The sequence below is a fragment of the Chiloscyllium punctatum genome, chromosome 7, assembly GCF_047496795.1.
Source record: "Chiloscyllium punctatum isolate Juve2018m chromosome 7, sChiPun1.3, whole genome shotgun sequence".
NCBI classification, from domain to species: domain Eukaryota; kingdom Metazoa; phylum Chordata; class Chondrichthyes; order Orectolobiformes; family Hemiscylliidae; genus Chiloscyllium; species Chiloscyllium punctatum.
The window spans coordinates 26,933,857-26,946,080 of record NC_092745.1 but is presented as its reverse complement, the minus strand read 5'-3'; positions in this window follow the sequence as shown (position 1 = coordinate 26,946,080).

Here is a 12,224-nt window from a genome sequence, read left to right as displayed (position 1 = left end):
TGACAAGCACTGCCCTTCACATCAAAGGGCAATGCTGTGTGATCAAAAATTCCCTGGCATTTTTTTTTGTAGAGTTGGAAAAATCCCTATTTATCTTATTTTTCTTTTATTTTTTTTTCTTTCATTTTTATTTTTTTTTTTTTCTTAACCCCCACACTACCGCACTTAGGCGCACTTATTTTTTCCCCAGCATCCATAGTGTGTGTGTGCAGGTGTGAGACACAGTGAGAGACACAAAGTGCACCAATCTTTATTCAATTTCCACCACCAGGAAGATATGAAAAATACCCGAGTGGCCAGTGACAAGCACTGCCCTTCATGTGGGCCAGCACGGAAGCCAGGCGAGAAGACAACACCCTGGCGAAGATTTTGTAGTCCGTGCTGAGGAGGGAGACCAGACGCCAGTTCCTTAAGGAACGAAGGTCCCCCTTCTTTGGCAGCAGGACAATGACTGCCCTGCGCCAAGAAAGGGGCAGCTGTCCGGCATTTAGACACTCCACCAGGACCTATGCGTAGTCGTTCCCCAGGACGTCCCAGAACGCCCTGAAGAACTCCACAGTCAGCCCGTCCAGCCCCGGGGTTTTGCCCCTCGAGAGCCGGTCGAGGGCGCCGGTCAGCTCCTCTAAAGTGACGGGAGCGTCGAGCCTTCCGGCGTCCTCCGGGCCGAGCTGCGGCAGGTCCTCCCACAGAACTCTGCGAGCATCCTCGCTGGATGGATCCGGAGAGAACAGAGCCGTGTAATAGTTTCGGACGTGGGCCCTGACGCCCTCCGGATCCGAGACGAGGGACCCGTCGTCGGCCAGCAGCACAAGGAGCTGCTGACGGGTGCCACGCCTTTTTTCCAGTGAGTAGAAGAAGGGGGAGCCGCGGTCCAGGTCCTGCAGGAGCTGGATCCGCGACCTCACGTACGCGCCCCGAGCCCCGACGAGCTGCAGGTCCCGGAGCGCGGCCTTCTTCTCTTCGTACACCCCGCGCAGGGCCGGGTCCGCGTCGGGCTGACCGAGGCGTGACTCCAGGTCGAGCATCTCCCTCTCCAACTCCACGATCCTGGATTTCCGCCTCTTGGTCGACTCCCTCGCGTACTCCTGACAAAAGACGCGGACGTGAGCCTTGCCCACGTCCCACCATAGCCTCAGGGAGGGGAAGCTTCCCCGCTTCCTTCTCCAGCCGGCCCAGAAACGACGAAACGAGTCCCGGAACCGCTCGTCCTCCAGCAGCAGGTTGTTAAAGTGCCAGTATGCGGAGCCGAGCCTGGCGCCGAACGGAAGGAGTTCCGCCCACACCAGGTGATGGTCCGTGCACGACACCTGCCGCGTGGAGGCCTTCGGAAAACAGGAGGCGTACGCCCGCGAAAAGTACAGGCGGTCGATTCTGGACGCTCCGACCCCAGGCCTCACGAAGGTGAAGGCGATGGAGTCGGGATGGAGATTCCGCCAGACGTCCACCAGGTCGAAGGACTTGACCAAGTCCCCCAACCTCTTCCCCGACGCACAGCCAGTGCGGGCACCGCCGTGGTCCCTGCCCTCGAGGACGCAGTTAAAATCTCCCCCGAGGACGACGCACTGGTTCTCGTCGATGGAAGCGAGATGAGCGGACAGTTCTTGGAAGAAGCTCGCTTGCCTCGGCCCGGCCAGGGTAGCGTATACGTTCACCAAGTGAAGCACCGCGCCCCCCAGCCGAACCGTCAGGTGAAGCAAGCAGCCTGGCACCGGCTCCCTGACCCCCAAGATCTCCGGCTAAAAATGCGGGGCCAACAGGATAGCCACCCCGCCAGATCTGCGGGTGAGGTGACTCATGTAGACCCCTCCTCGCCACTCCAGGAGCCAGATGGCTTCGTCTCCCGGGGTAGTGTGGGCTTCTTGCAGGAAGCACACCGCATACCTCCCGTCCCGAAGGACCGAGAGGGTCTGGAATCTGCGCTGTGACTCCCTGCTGCCGTTGATGTTGAGGCTGGCTATAGTCGTCTCCATGTCAGAAGCGTTGTGCTACCACCACCAGTACAGTTAATAACAAATACAATTACTGGGAGGACGAGGGAGGGGCACAGGAGTCCCTCGCCCTCACCAGGAGTGCCCCCAGGAAGTTCCTGACTCGCTTTCGCTCATTGGAATTGAGCCCAGGCGCCTGGCGAGCAGCGTGGGCCGACCAATAAACTTTTTCGAAAGAGCTCCAGCGGTGGAGCGCCAGTTGGGCTCTATCCCGGCGACCTCGAGTTTCCTCGACAAATTTCCGGAGTTCCTCGAGGGGGATGAGGGGGAGATCGGCGGGGGGCACCTGGGACTCTAAAACGTCACTGCAGACAGAGTCCGCGTCGTCCCCGGTGTCCGCCACCGACCCTGAACCCTCCTCCGGGAGGTCGCCCTCGGTCACCGACCCCTCCCCCACCGAGAGGATGGGGGCTGGTCCGGCGCCGCCAACAGGCCTCGAACCCCCGGCGACCCCACGCCCAGGGTCACTGGCGGTACCTTCCTCGGCGCACCCCGTCCCGGAACGCCCCGAGTTCCGGTCGTCGGGCGGCCGAGGCTCAGGGCCCCGCTCTCCTCCCGACACCGGGACGCCTGGCTCCTCGGGGAAAAGGTCATCCCCCAGGAAAAGGTCATCCCCCAGGGCCAAGGCCCCCGGAAAAACAGTCTGGGAGGGAGGAGCGGGGATAACACCTACCTCACCTCCGCCGCTCGGCGACCCAGTAAAGGGTCCTTTGTCATCACCCGCACCGTGGCCCTCGTGGTTGTTAAAGTCCCCCCCAGGGGCCAGTGGAGTTGAGGCAGCAGGAAGCCCTGCTGTAGCCCCTGGGGGTTTCGGCAGGTCGGGCTGCGGTGCGGGATCATTGGGGGGTCTCGTGGGCCCGTCCCCCGGAGAGGGGCAGCGCCGCCGTCGCGCTGCAGGACTGTCTCTCTCCCCTCCAAGGGCCAGCCCCTCTTCCCCAGAGAAACAGGGGGGGATTTATGGGCCTTTTCCTCCCCGCCCGCCTTGTTGGTCATGGGGCGGGAAGCCCCTCCCACCAGCCTTTCCCAGATTACGATTGGCTGGGGGAAGGCAGGGGGCGTGGCCAGGGTGGGGAGGGTCAGCCGTGTTACTTCCTGCCCCGCCCCTGGTTTATCAGGTGATGGCGGGCGGGGCAGGGGCCCAGTTCCCTCTCCGGGGCCCGGAGACACGGTGGCTGCGGGAGGTCGGGCAGCAGTGGTCCCCCCGAGGTTAGTGCCAGGGTGTGGCTGGGCGGGGCGGGGCTCGGGCTCGGGCTCAGGGTCCCCGGGGCCAGATGTTGCAGTGCCTGGGGCAGGCGTCGCAGCCCCAGGGGTTTCTCCATCGGGGTGGGGGGTCGATGTGGGGTCAGGTTCGGGTACGGGTTCGGGGGTCAGGGTTCCCGCGCCGGGGCGATGCTGGCATGGCCGCAAGGGCACTGTCGTGCCGGGGCGGGGCAGGTCGTGGGTTGGGTGTCGGGGATGGGGATAGGGTGGTCTCCCCGTGGGCGGGCCTGACGCGTCGCGCCTTCCGGCCGGCTGGACGCTCACCCCCCTCCCTGCCGGGGGCTGGAGGATCGGATGCCTCCGGCTCAGGCTCCGGTGCCGGGGCCTGTGGTGTTGACTTTGGGGGAGGGGGAGTGGGCGCGGCGGCACCACCGGCAGCCGTGGGTGAGGGCTGGGCGGCCTTCTGGGTGGGGCAGTTTTTTCTAATGTGCCCCACCTCGCGGCACAGGTGGCACCGCACTCCGTCTGCCGTCCAGAAGGCGCGGTAGGCCGCGCCCTCGTGGAGGAGGGTAAAGGAGCCCTCCGTGACCTCCTCCCGGGCCAGGCAAATAAACACCTGGCGACGGAAGGAGTAGATGTGCCGGAGGGCAGGGTCCTTGAGACCGAGCAGGAGCGGTTGGATCCCCGACCGGATCTCCCCCAAGGTGGTGAGGTGGGGGAGAAGGAGCTCGCTGGCAATGAAGGGCGGCACGTTGGAGATCACGACCCTCTGGGCCGTAACCTCCAGAGGGTCGACGGGCAAATGTGTCCCGCCCACAGTGAGCCCCCTCTCCATGGCCAGGTGGACCGCCTGCTCGGTCCCAAGGAAAAATACGGCCTTCCCGTACATCCGGGCCGCAGCGACGATGGCCAGTGGGCCGACCACACTAGCCATGGCCTTGCTGCAGGCCTCGATGGTCATGTTCGGGTGGGGATAGGCCTTGACCCCCAGGCGTGTAGTTAGGTGCCTAAAGGGGGTGTGGTTTGCAGCCGGGGCTGGGACAGCCGAGCCTAAGGCAGCGGCTACCCCGGCGTAGGTGCGGCTGGGCCCCGCGACCTTCGGGCTCGCCATCCTCTGCTGCTGGTGGTGGTGTCAGGTCTCTGGCAGCAGCAGTGGTGGAGATCGCTGGGAGTGTCCCAAGCAGCGACGGTGGAGACCTGCCTCAGGTGACAACAGCGGTGGAGGCAGGCCTCAGGCGATTCCCAGGTAGGCCCTCGGTCGCTGTGGTGCGGGGCAGACCTGTTGGGGAGGGTCCCCAAGGCAAGTCCCAGGTAGCCCCCAAAATTGAGTCCCAGGCAGCGGTGGTGGAAGGCAGGCCTCAGGCAGCAGCAGCGGCAGTGGTGGAGGTCCTGGGGAGGGGCCCCAAGGCGAGTCCCAGGCAGCGAAGGTGGAGGCAGGCCTCGGGCAGCAGCAGCAGTGGAGACAGGCCTCTCCTCAGGCCACAGCAGCAGCGGTGGTGGTGGAAGTCCTGGGGAGGGGCCCCAAGGCAAGCCCCAGGCAGCAGCAGTGAGGCAGGCCCCAAGGCAAGCCCCAGCAGCAGCAGTGAGGCAGGCCCCAAGCAGCCCCAGGGAGAGTCCTTGCACGTGTGCGCAAACACACAGAGAGAGTCACAGTCCAACACTGATCCGATATCTCCACACAATGGGGGAAAAACACCCGAGTGGGCAGTGACAAGAACTACCCAAAACATCAAAGGGCAAGGCTGTGTGATCACACTCCCCTTTTTTTTTCTGTCAGCCAGCATTCCCTGAATGGACAAAGTTAACTGTCCCTGTCAGGGAACGCATATTTTATCAAAAAGAATAAAACATTTATTGAACAAGGAGCTCAAGAGCTAAACGACACTAGACAAAATGAATGGTTTGAAAGGTTTCATCATGGACACCGCAAATAAGATTTGGTGAAGACTGTTTTCACTCAGCGGGTAGTGGGAATCTGGAATGGACTGTCATAGAATCCCTACTGTGAGGAAACAGGCCATTTGGCCCAACAAGTCCACATTGATCCTTGGAAGAGTAACCCACTGAAGACCAAATCTCCTTTCCCATTACTCTACTTTTCCCCTGACGAATGAACCTAACCTACACATCCCTGATCACTATGGGCAACTTAGCACAGCCAATTCACCTTACGCGCACGTCTTCAGATTGTGGGAGGAAACCAGAGCACCCAGAGGAAACCTACGCAGACACTTGGAGAAAATGCAAACTCCACACAGACAGGTGCCTGAGGCTGGAATCCAACCTGGGTCAAAACACTCGAGCCGGCCTTGACTTCACTCCAGCCTCTGCCTCCACTTCTGGCCCCACCCACTCTGCAACCAGGACTCATACTACATGTCCCAGAGTCACCCTGATTCCAACTGCCTACCTGCAGCCAGCCAGCACACCCGCCCTCCTTCCTCACCCATCCACCTCCACAGTGCACCCTATCCCTCCATTTCTCCCTCCTCACCTCATCACCACCTTCCCACTCCCCTATCTCACTCCACAACTCACCTCTGTTCCAATCTCCTTTCTCTCCTACACCCATTCCCCCGTCTACATCACAACCAGCCCTCACCCACCACATGCCATCACCCTTCTCCCCTCCCCTCCTTCAGCCACCTTGGGCCCTCCCCAAAAACCTCACCCCCGAGGCTTGCCCCATATTTACTATCCCCCCCAACCTTGAACTCTCTGAGGCCAAAAGGTCCATCTTCAGGAAAGGGTCACAGACATTCCCGCCTGACCCCACCTCAACGAAACCTGCACCTGCCACGACACGGAGCTCTTCTTCTGCCGCCTCTACCTCCGTGTCTTCTTCTTTAAAAAAACTCCCAACCTCCCTCTGAGGAACCCTCCTCCAACCTGCAACCTTCCTCCTCCATTTGGTCACCTCCCCCACCCTCCACCACCACCCCCCACCACCAGCTGTGTACGCACCCGAGACCTCTTCATTGCTGACTTTTGATGTGCCTCAATTTCTCCCCTCACCCACTCCAACCACACCCCCCCTCCGATCGAGCACTCCACTCTCTCTGTGCTAACCCCTGCTTCACCATCAAACCCGCTGACAAAGGTGGGGAGGTGCTAGTCTGGAGAACAGACCTAAATGTCACAGAGGCCAAACCCCAATTCTCACACACCATGTCCTACTTCCCCCTTGCCCATGACCCCGCCATGACCCATCAGGCCAAAATCATTCACACAGTCAGTGCCCCCATTGCCTCCATTGCCTCCAATCTGCACTGCCCAGTTCTACCTGCTCCCTAAGATCCACAAGCCCAACTATCCGGCTGACTCATTGTCTCAGCATGCCCCTTCCCCACCAAACTCCTCTCATCGTACCTCAACTTTCCTCCTTGGTTAAGGCACTGCCCACCTACATCCACTACACCAACTATGCCCTCCACCTTTTCAGAAACCTCCAGTTCCGAAGCCCTAAGTGCTTTATCTCCACTATGGATGTGCAGTCCTTATATATGACCATACCCGACAAGGATTGCCTCCAGACCCAACACCCTTCCCTCTGCAACAGACCCATCCAGTCCCCCTCCACCAATACACTCCTCTGCCTTGACAAACTGGTCCAGGGGGTGGCCATGGGCACCCGGTTGAGCTATGTTGACAAGTCCCTCGTCAGTGACTATACAGGCACTGTGCCCCAACTCTTCTGCCATTACATCAGTGATTACATCAGTGCAGGGCACCCTGCACCCACGCTGAACTGGAGCAGTTCATTGAATTTCCCCACAAATTCCACCCTGTCCTCAAATTCACCTCATCCATCTCAGACACCTTTCTGCCCTTTCATTACCTCTCCATTTCCAATTCAGGTGATAATCTTCAGACAGACATTTACCTCAAACCCACACACTCCCATTACTACCTGGACTTCACCTCCTCCCAACCAGTATCCTGCAAGAACTCCATCCCATTCTCCCAATTCCTCTGCCTCCACTCCATCTGCTCGGATGAGGAGACATTCCGCTGATCACAGGTGTCCAAATGTTATGAATAACATGCTTTTTCTCCTTCTGTCATTCACTGCACCACCTCAATTTCCCGTTCCATTTCTCTAAACCCAGCCCCCTCCAAACACAATAAAGTCAGAGTCCCCATTGTCCACAACTATTGCCAATTCCTGTACCAATTAACGCATCATCCTGAAACAGTTCCACCATCTCCAACTAGACCTCACCATCAAGAACATCTTCCTCTCCCCACCCCTGGCTGCCTTCCACAAGGACTGTTGCCTTTGACAATTCTTGGTTTGTGCCACTTGCCCACCTACCCTTCCGAACCCCCAGGAACCTTCCCCTGCAAAACAAAAAGATAAAAAGCCTGCTGGTACACCGATCCCTGCCCTCCATCCAGGGCCCCAAACAGTCCTTCCAGATGAGACAGTGGTTCACTTGCTTCTCCTCCTACCTATTTCAATGCATCAGGTGTCCCCGATGTGGTCTTCTCTACATTAGGAAGACCAAATATAAACTTAGGGAACTTTTCACCGAGCATCACAGCCAGGCCTGCAGGGGCCGACCAGACCTCTCAGTCCCTGCCCATTTTAATTCCCCTTCCCATTCCCTTTCCGACATGACCATCATCAGCCTCCTCCATTGTCTTAATGAACCAAACCACAAATTGGAGGAACAATACCTCATCTTCCGTCTGGGCAGCCTGCAGCCCAGATGACTCAACATTAAGTTCTCCCTCCCTTCCACTCCTGCCTGCCACCTACCAGATTCATTCCTCCCATTGACCAACCAAGTTGTACCATCTACCTGTCATCACCAATCCCCACTTCATCATCCTGTCCCCACTGCCCCCTTTATCTGCAGCTTCCTCTACACCTAACCCCATTCCTGAAGAAGGTTTACACCCAAAACATCAACTTCTCCACCAACCAATGCTGCCTGACTTGCTGTGTTCTTCCAACATCCTGCCTGTCACTGAATGGAACCAGCAGGAAATGGTTAAACAATCAAGTGTCAGGGCCATCAACAAATGGGAATTGGGCATGCTACAGATCTTCCCGTGGGAGCCTGTGCCCAACAACCTGAGCTGCCTCCGGGATTTTAATTTTGTTCCTTTTCAGGGGGTAAAAAGGTGGGCCCTGTATAGACTGCTGCTGCACACCGTCCACCTCTTCTCCCTCATCCAACCGTCCGGACACGCCTTGGCGTGCCCATTTGCCACCGGGCGGAGGGGATCCCCAGTGGAGGGCTCTCTACGCGGGAGTCCTCCCCCTTTTTCTCGGGGATCTGGGGTGGAGGGTGCTGCACGCAGCAGTCCCCTGCAACCGCAGATTGCGGTGGTTCACAGACTCCCAGCCCAACTGCTTGTTCTGTGGCGCTGTGGAGTCCGTGGATCATGTATATATTGGGTGTGGGCGTTTGCACTCCCTTTTTGATTTTCTTAAAAACCTCCTCCTCTGCTTTTGGTTGAACTTCAGTCCCACGCTCCTGATCTTCGGACACCCGGTACGGAGGAGGGAGGGCACGTGTGAAGACCTCCTCGTGGGTCTGTTCCTGGGCCTGGCCATACTGGCCATCAACAGGACGAGGAGGCAGCGGGCCGTGGAGGGGGTCGTTAGGGCCGACTGCCTGCCCCTCTTCCGGGATTACGCTAGAGCCCGGGTGACCTTGGAGAAGGAGCACGCGGTGTCCACCAACACCCTGGAGTTGTTCAGGGAGAGGGGTGCGCTACAGGGAGTGGAGTGCATTATTTCTCCCTCCAACTCTATTTTGATTTAGTCCCTACCGCCCCCCCCCATCACTGTTTTGATCACACAGCATTGCCCTGTCGTTTGAAGGGCAGTGCTTGTCACTGGCCACTCGGGTATTTTCCTATCTTGCTGGTGGTGGAAATTGAATAAAGATTCGTGCACTTTGTGTCTCTCACTGTGTCGCACATCTACACACACACACACACACACCATGGGTGCTGGGGAAAAAAAATAAGCACGACCACAGTTAGGCGATAGTGTGGGGGTTTAAGAAAAATACAACCAGAAGACTCCCCCTCCAACTCTATTTTGATTTACTCCCTACCCTCCCCTTCACTGTTTTTGATCACACAGCATTGCCCTTTGGTTTGAAGGGCAGTGCTTGTTACTGGCCACTCGGGTTTTTTCCTATCTTCCTGGTGGTGGAAATTGAATAAAGATTTGTACACCTTGTGTCTCTCACTGTGTCTCACACCTGCACACACACACCATGGGTGCTTGGGAAAAAAATAAGCACTACCACATTTAGGCGGTTGTGTGGGGGTAAAAAAAGAATCAGGAGGAAAAAAAATTACAAAAAAGGAAAAAAAAGGCAGACTATCCAGGATGGGCACTAAAAAAATACAACCAGAAGACTCCCCCTCCAACTCTATTTTGATTTATTCCCTGCCGTCCCCTTTACTGTTTTCATCACACAGCATTGCACTTTGATGTGAAAGGCAGTGCTTGGTGGAAATAAAAAAAAGGGGACTGTCAAATGGCGGTGCTCGGACCCGACATAGTGCACCAGTTGGAGGACGCTCAAGTGTGCGGTGGGATCCCGTCCGCGCTCACACCAGCCCGGACGGAATTTCACATTGGCCCCAAGGTCCCGTACTTCCCGCGGGAGCCTGTGCCCCACAAACTGAGCCGCCTCCGGAATTTTCATTTTGTTTCTTTCAAAGCTGTGAAAAGAAGGGCCCTGTAAAGACTGCTGCTGCACACCGTCCACCTCTTCTCCCTCATCCACCGTCCGGACACGCCTTGGCGTGCCCATTTGCCACCGGGCGGTGGGGATCCCCAGTGGAGGGCTCTCTACGCGGGAGTCCTCCCCCTTTTTCTCGGGGATCTGGGGTGGAGGGTGCTGCACGCAGCAGTCCCCTGCAACCGCAGATTGTGGTGGTTCACAGACTCCCAGCCCAACTGCTTGTTCTGTGTCGCTGTGGAGTCCGTGGAACATGTATATATTGGGTGTGTGCGTTTGCACTCCCTTTTTGATTTTCTTGAAAACCTCCTCCTCTGCTTTTGGTTGCACTTCAGTCCCACGCTCCTGATCTTTGGGCGCCCGGTACGGAGGAGGGAGGGCAGGTCCGAAGACCTCCTCGTGGGTCTGCTCCTGGACCTGACCAAACTGGCCATCAACAGGACGAGGAGGCAGCGGGCCGTGGAGGGGGTCGTTAGGGCCGACTGCCTGCCCCTCTTCCGGGGTTACGTTAGAGCCCGGGTGTCCTTGGAGAAGGAGCACGCGGTGTCCACAAACACCCTTGAGTTGTGACTGGCCACTCGAGTGTTTCCTTCCCTTTGGAGATTGGATCAGTGTGTGACTGTGACTCTGTGTGCACACGTGCACGGACTCTCCCTGTTGCTGCTTGGGGCCTGCCTCACTGCTGCTGCCTGGGACCTGCTTTGGGGCCCCTCCCCAGGACCTCCACCACTGCTGCTGCTGTTGCCTGAGGGCCACCTCCACTGCTGCTGCCTAGGACTCCATTTTGGGGCTGCCTGGGACTTGCCTTTGGATTCTCCCCAACAGGCCTGCCCCCCACCACATAAATTCCCCCCTGTCTCTCTGGGGAAGAGGTGCTGGCCTTTGAATGGGGGAGACAGTCCTGCAGCGCGCCAGCGGCGCTGCCCCTCTCCAGGGGACGGGCCTTATCTCTGTCTTAAATATACTCAATGATTTGGCCTCCACAGCATTCTGCGGCAATGATGAATCCACAGATTAACCAATCTCTGGATGTAAAATCTCCTCCTCATCTCAGTTCCAAAGGATGGTCCCTTCACTCTGAGGCTGTGCCCTCAGTCTCTCTGCCAAGTGGAAACATCTTCTCCATGTCTACTCTATCCAGGCCTCTCAGTATACTGTATGTTTCATTGAGATTCCCCCTCATCCTTCCAAACTCCATCGAGTACAGACCGAAGACAGGCTCCAACCACTCCTCACGCAAACTTCTTTGTATTCTCTGAGCAATCTCACTCTCTCCCTCTGTTGATCTTCCTCCAGTTGCAAAAATACAGTTTCTGAATTCTCTAATATCTCTGAATTTGTTCACCTCATAGGAGGAAGTTCACTTTGGAAATTGTCCAATTGTCTTTGGATCTCATGCTTTCTCTCATCCCCTCCTCCATTATACTCACTACTCGACACATCTGTACATGACTGAATGGTTCCTAAAAAACTGGGAGAGGAATTAAGGATGTTGTTTCAATCACATGTTGAGGTTTACCTATAACTTGACAAGTGTTTTTTTAAAAAATTATTCATTTTCAGTAATGTGAGCATCACTGCCATTTGTTGCTTATTCCCAGTTGCCCAAGGCCAGCATTTATTGCTCATCCCTAATTCAACTTTTTTGTCCATGTTTGAACCAATCTGTAATGAAGCCAGGAGCTGAGTGACCCTGGTGGAACCCAAACTGGGAATCACGGAGCAAGTTGTTGCTGAGCAGGTGCTGATTGATAGCACTGTTGATGACACATTCCATCACTTTCCTGATGATCGAGAGGAGATTGATGGGGCGGTAACTGGCTGGCTTGGATTTGTCCTGCTTTTTATGTACAGGACATAGTTGGGCAATTTTCGACATTGTTGGGCAGATGCCAGTGTTATAGCTTTCCTGGAACAGCTTGGCTAGGGAAGTGGCAAGTTCTGGAGCACAAGTCTTCAGTGCTATTACCAGAATGTTGTCAAGCCCCATAGCCTTTGCAGTGCCCAGTGCCTCCAACCATTTCTTGATAACACGTGGAGTGAATCGAATTGACTGAAGACCGTTATCTTTAATGCTGAGGACCACTGGAGGAGGCCAAGATGGATCATCCACTCAGAACGTCTGGCTGAGGTTTTCTGCAAAATTTTTAGCCTTATCTTAGCCCTGATGTGTTGGACTCTTCCATCATTGAGGATGGGAATATTTGTGCAGCTGTTCATCCAGTGAGATGTTTAATCGTCCATCAGCACTCATGACTGGATGTGACAGGACTGCAGAGCTTAGACCTGATCCATTGGTTGTGGGTTGTCTAATAAAGTCTAT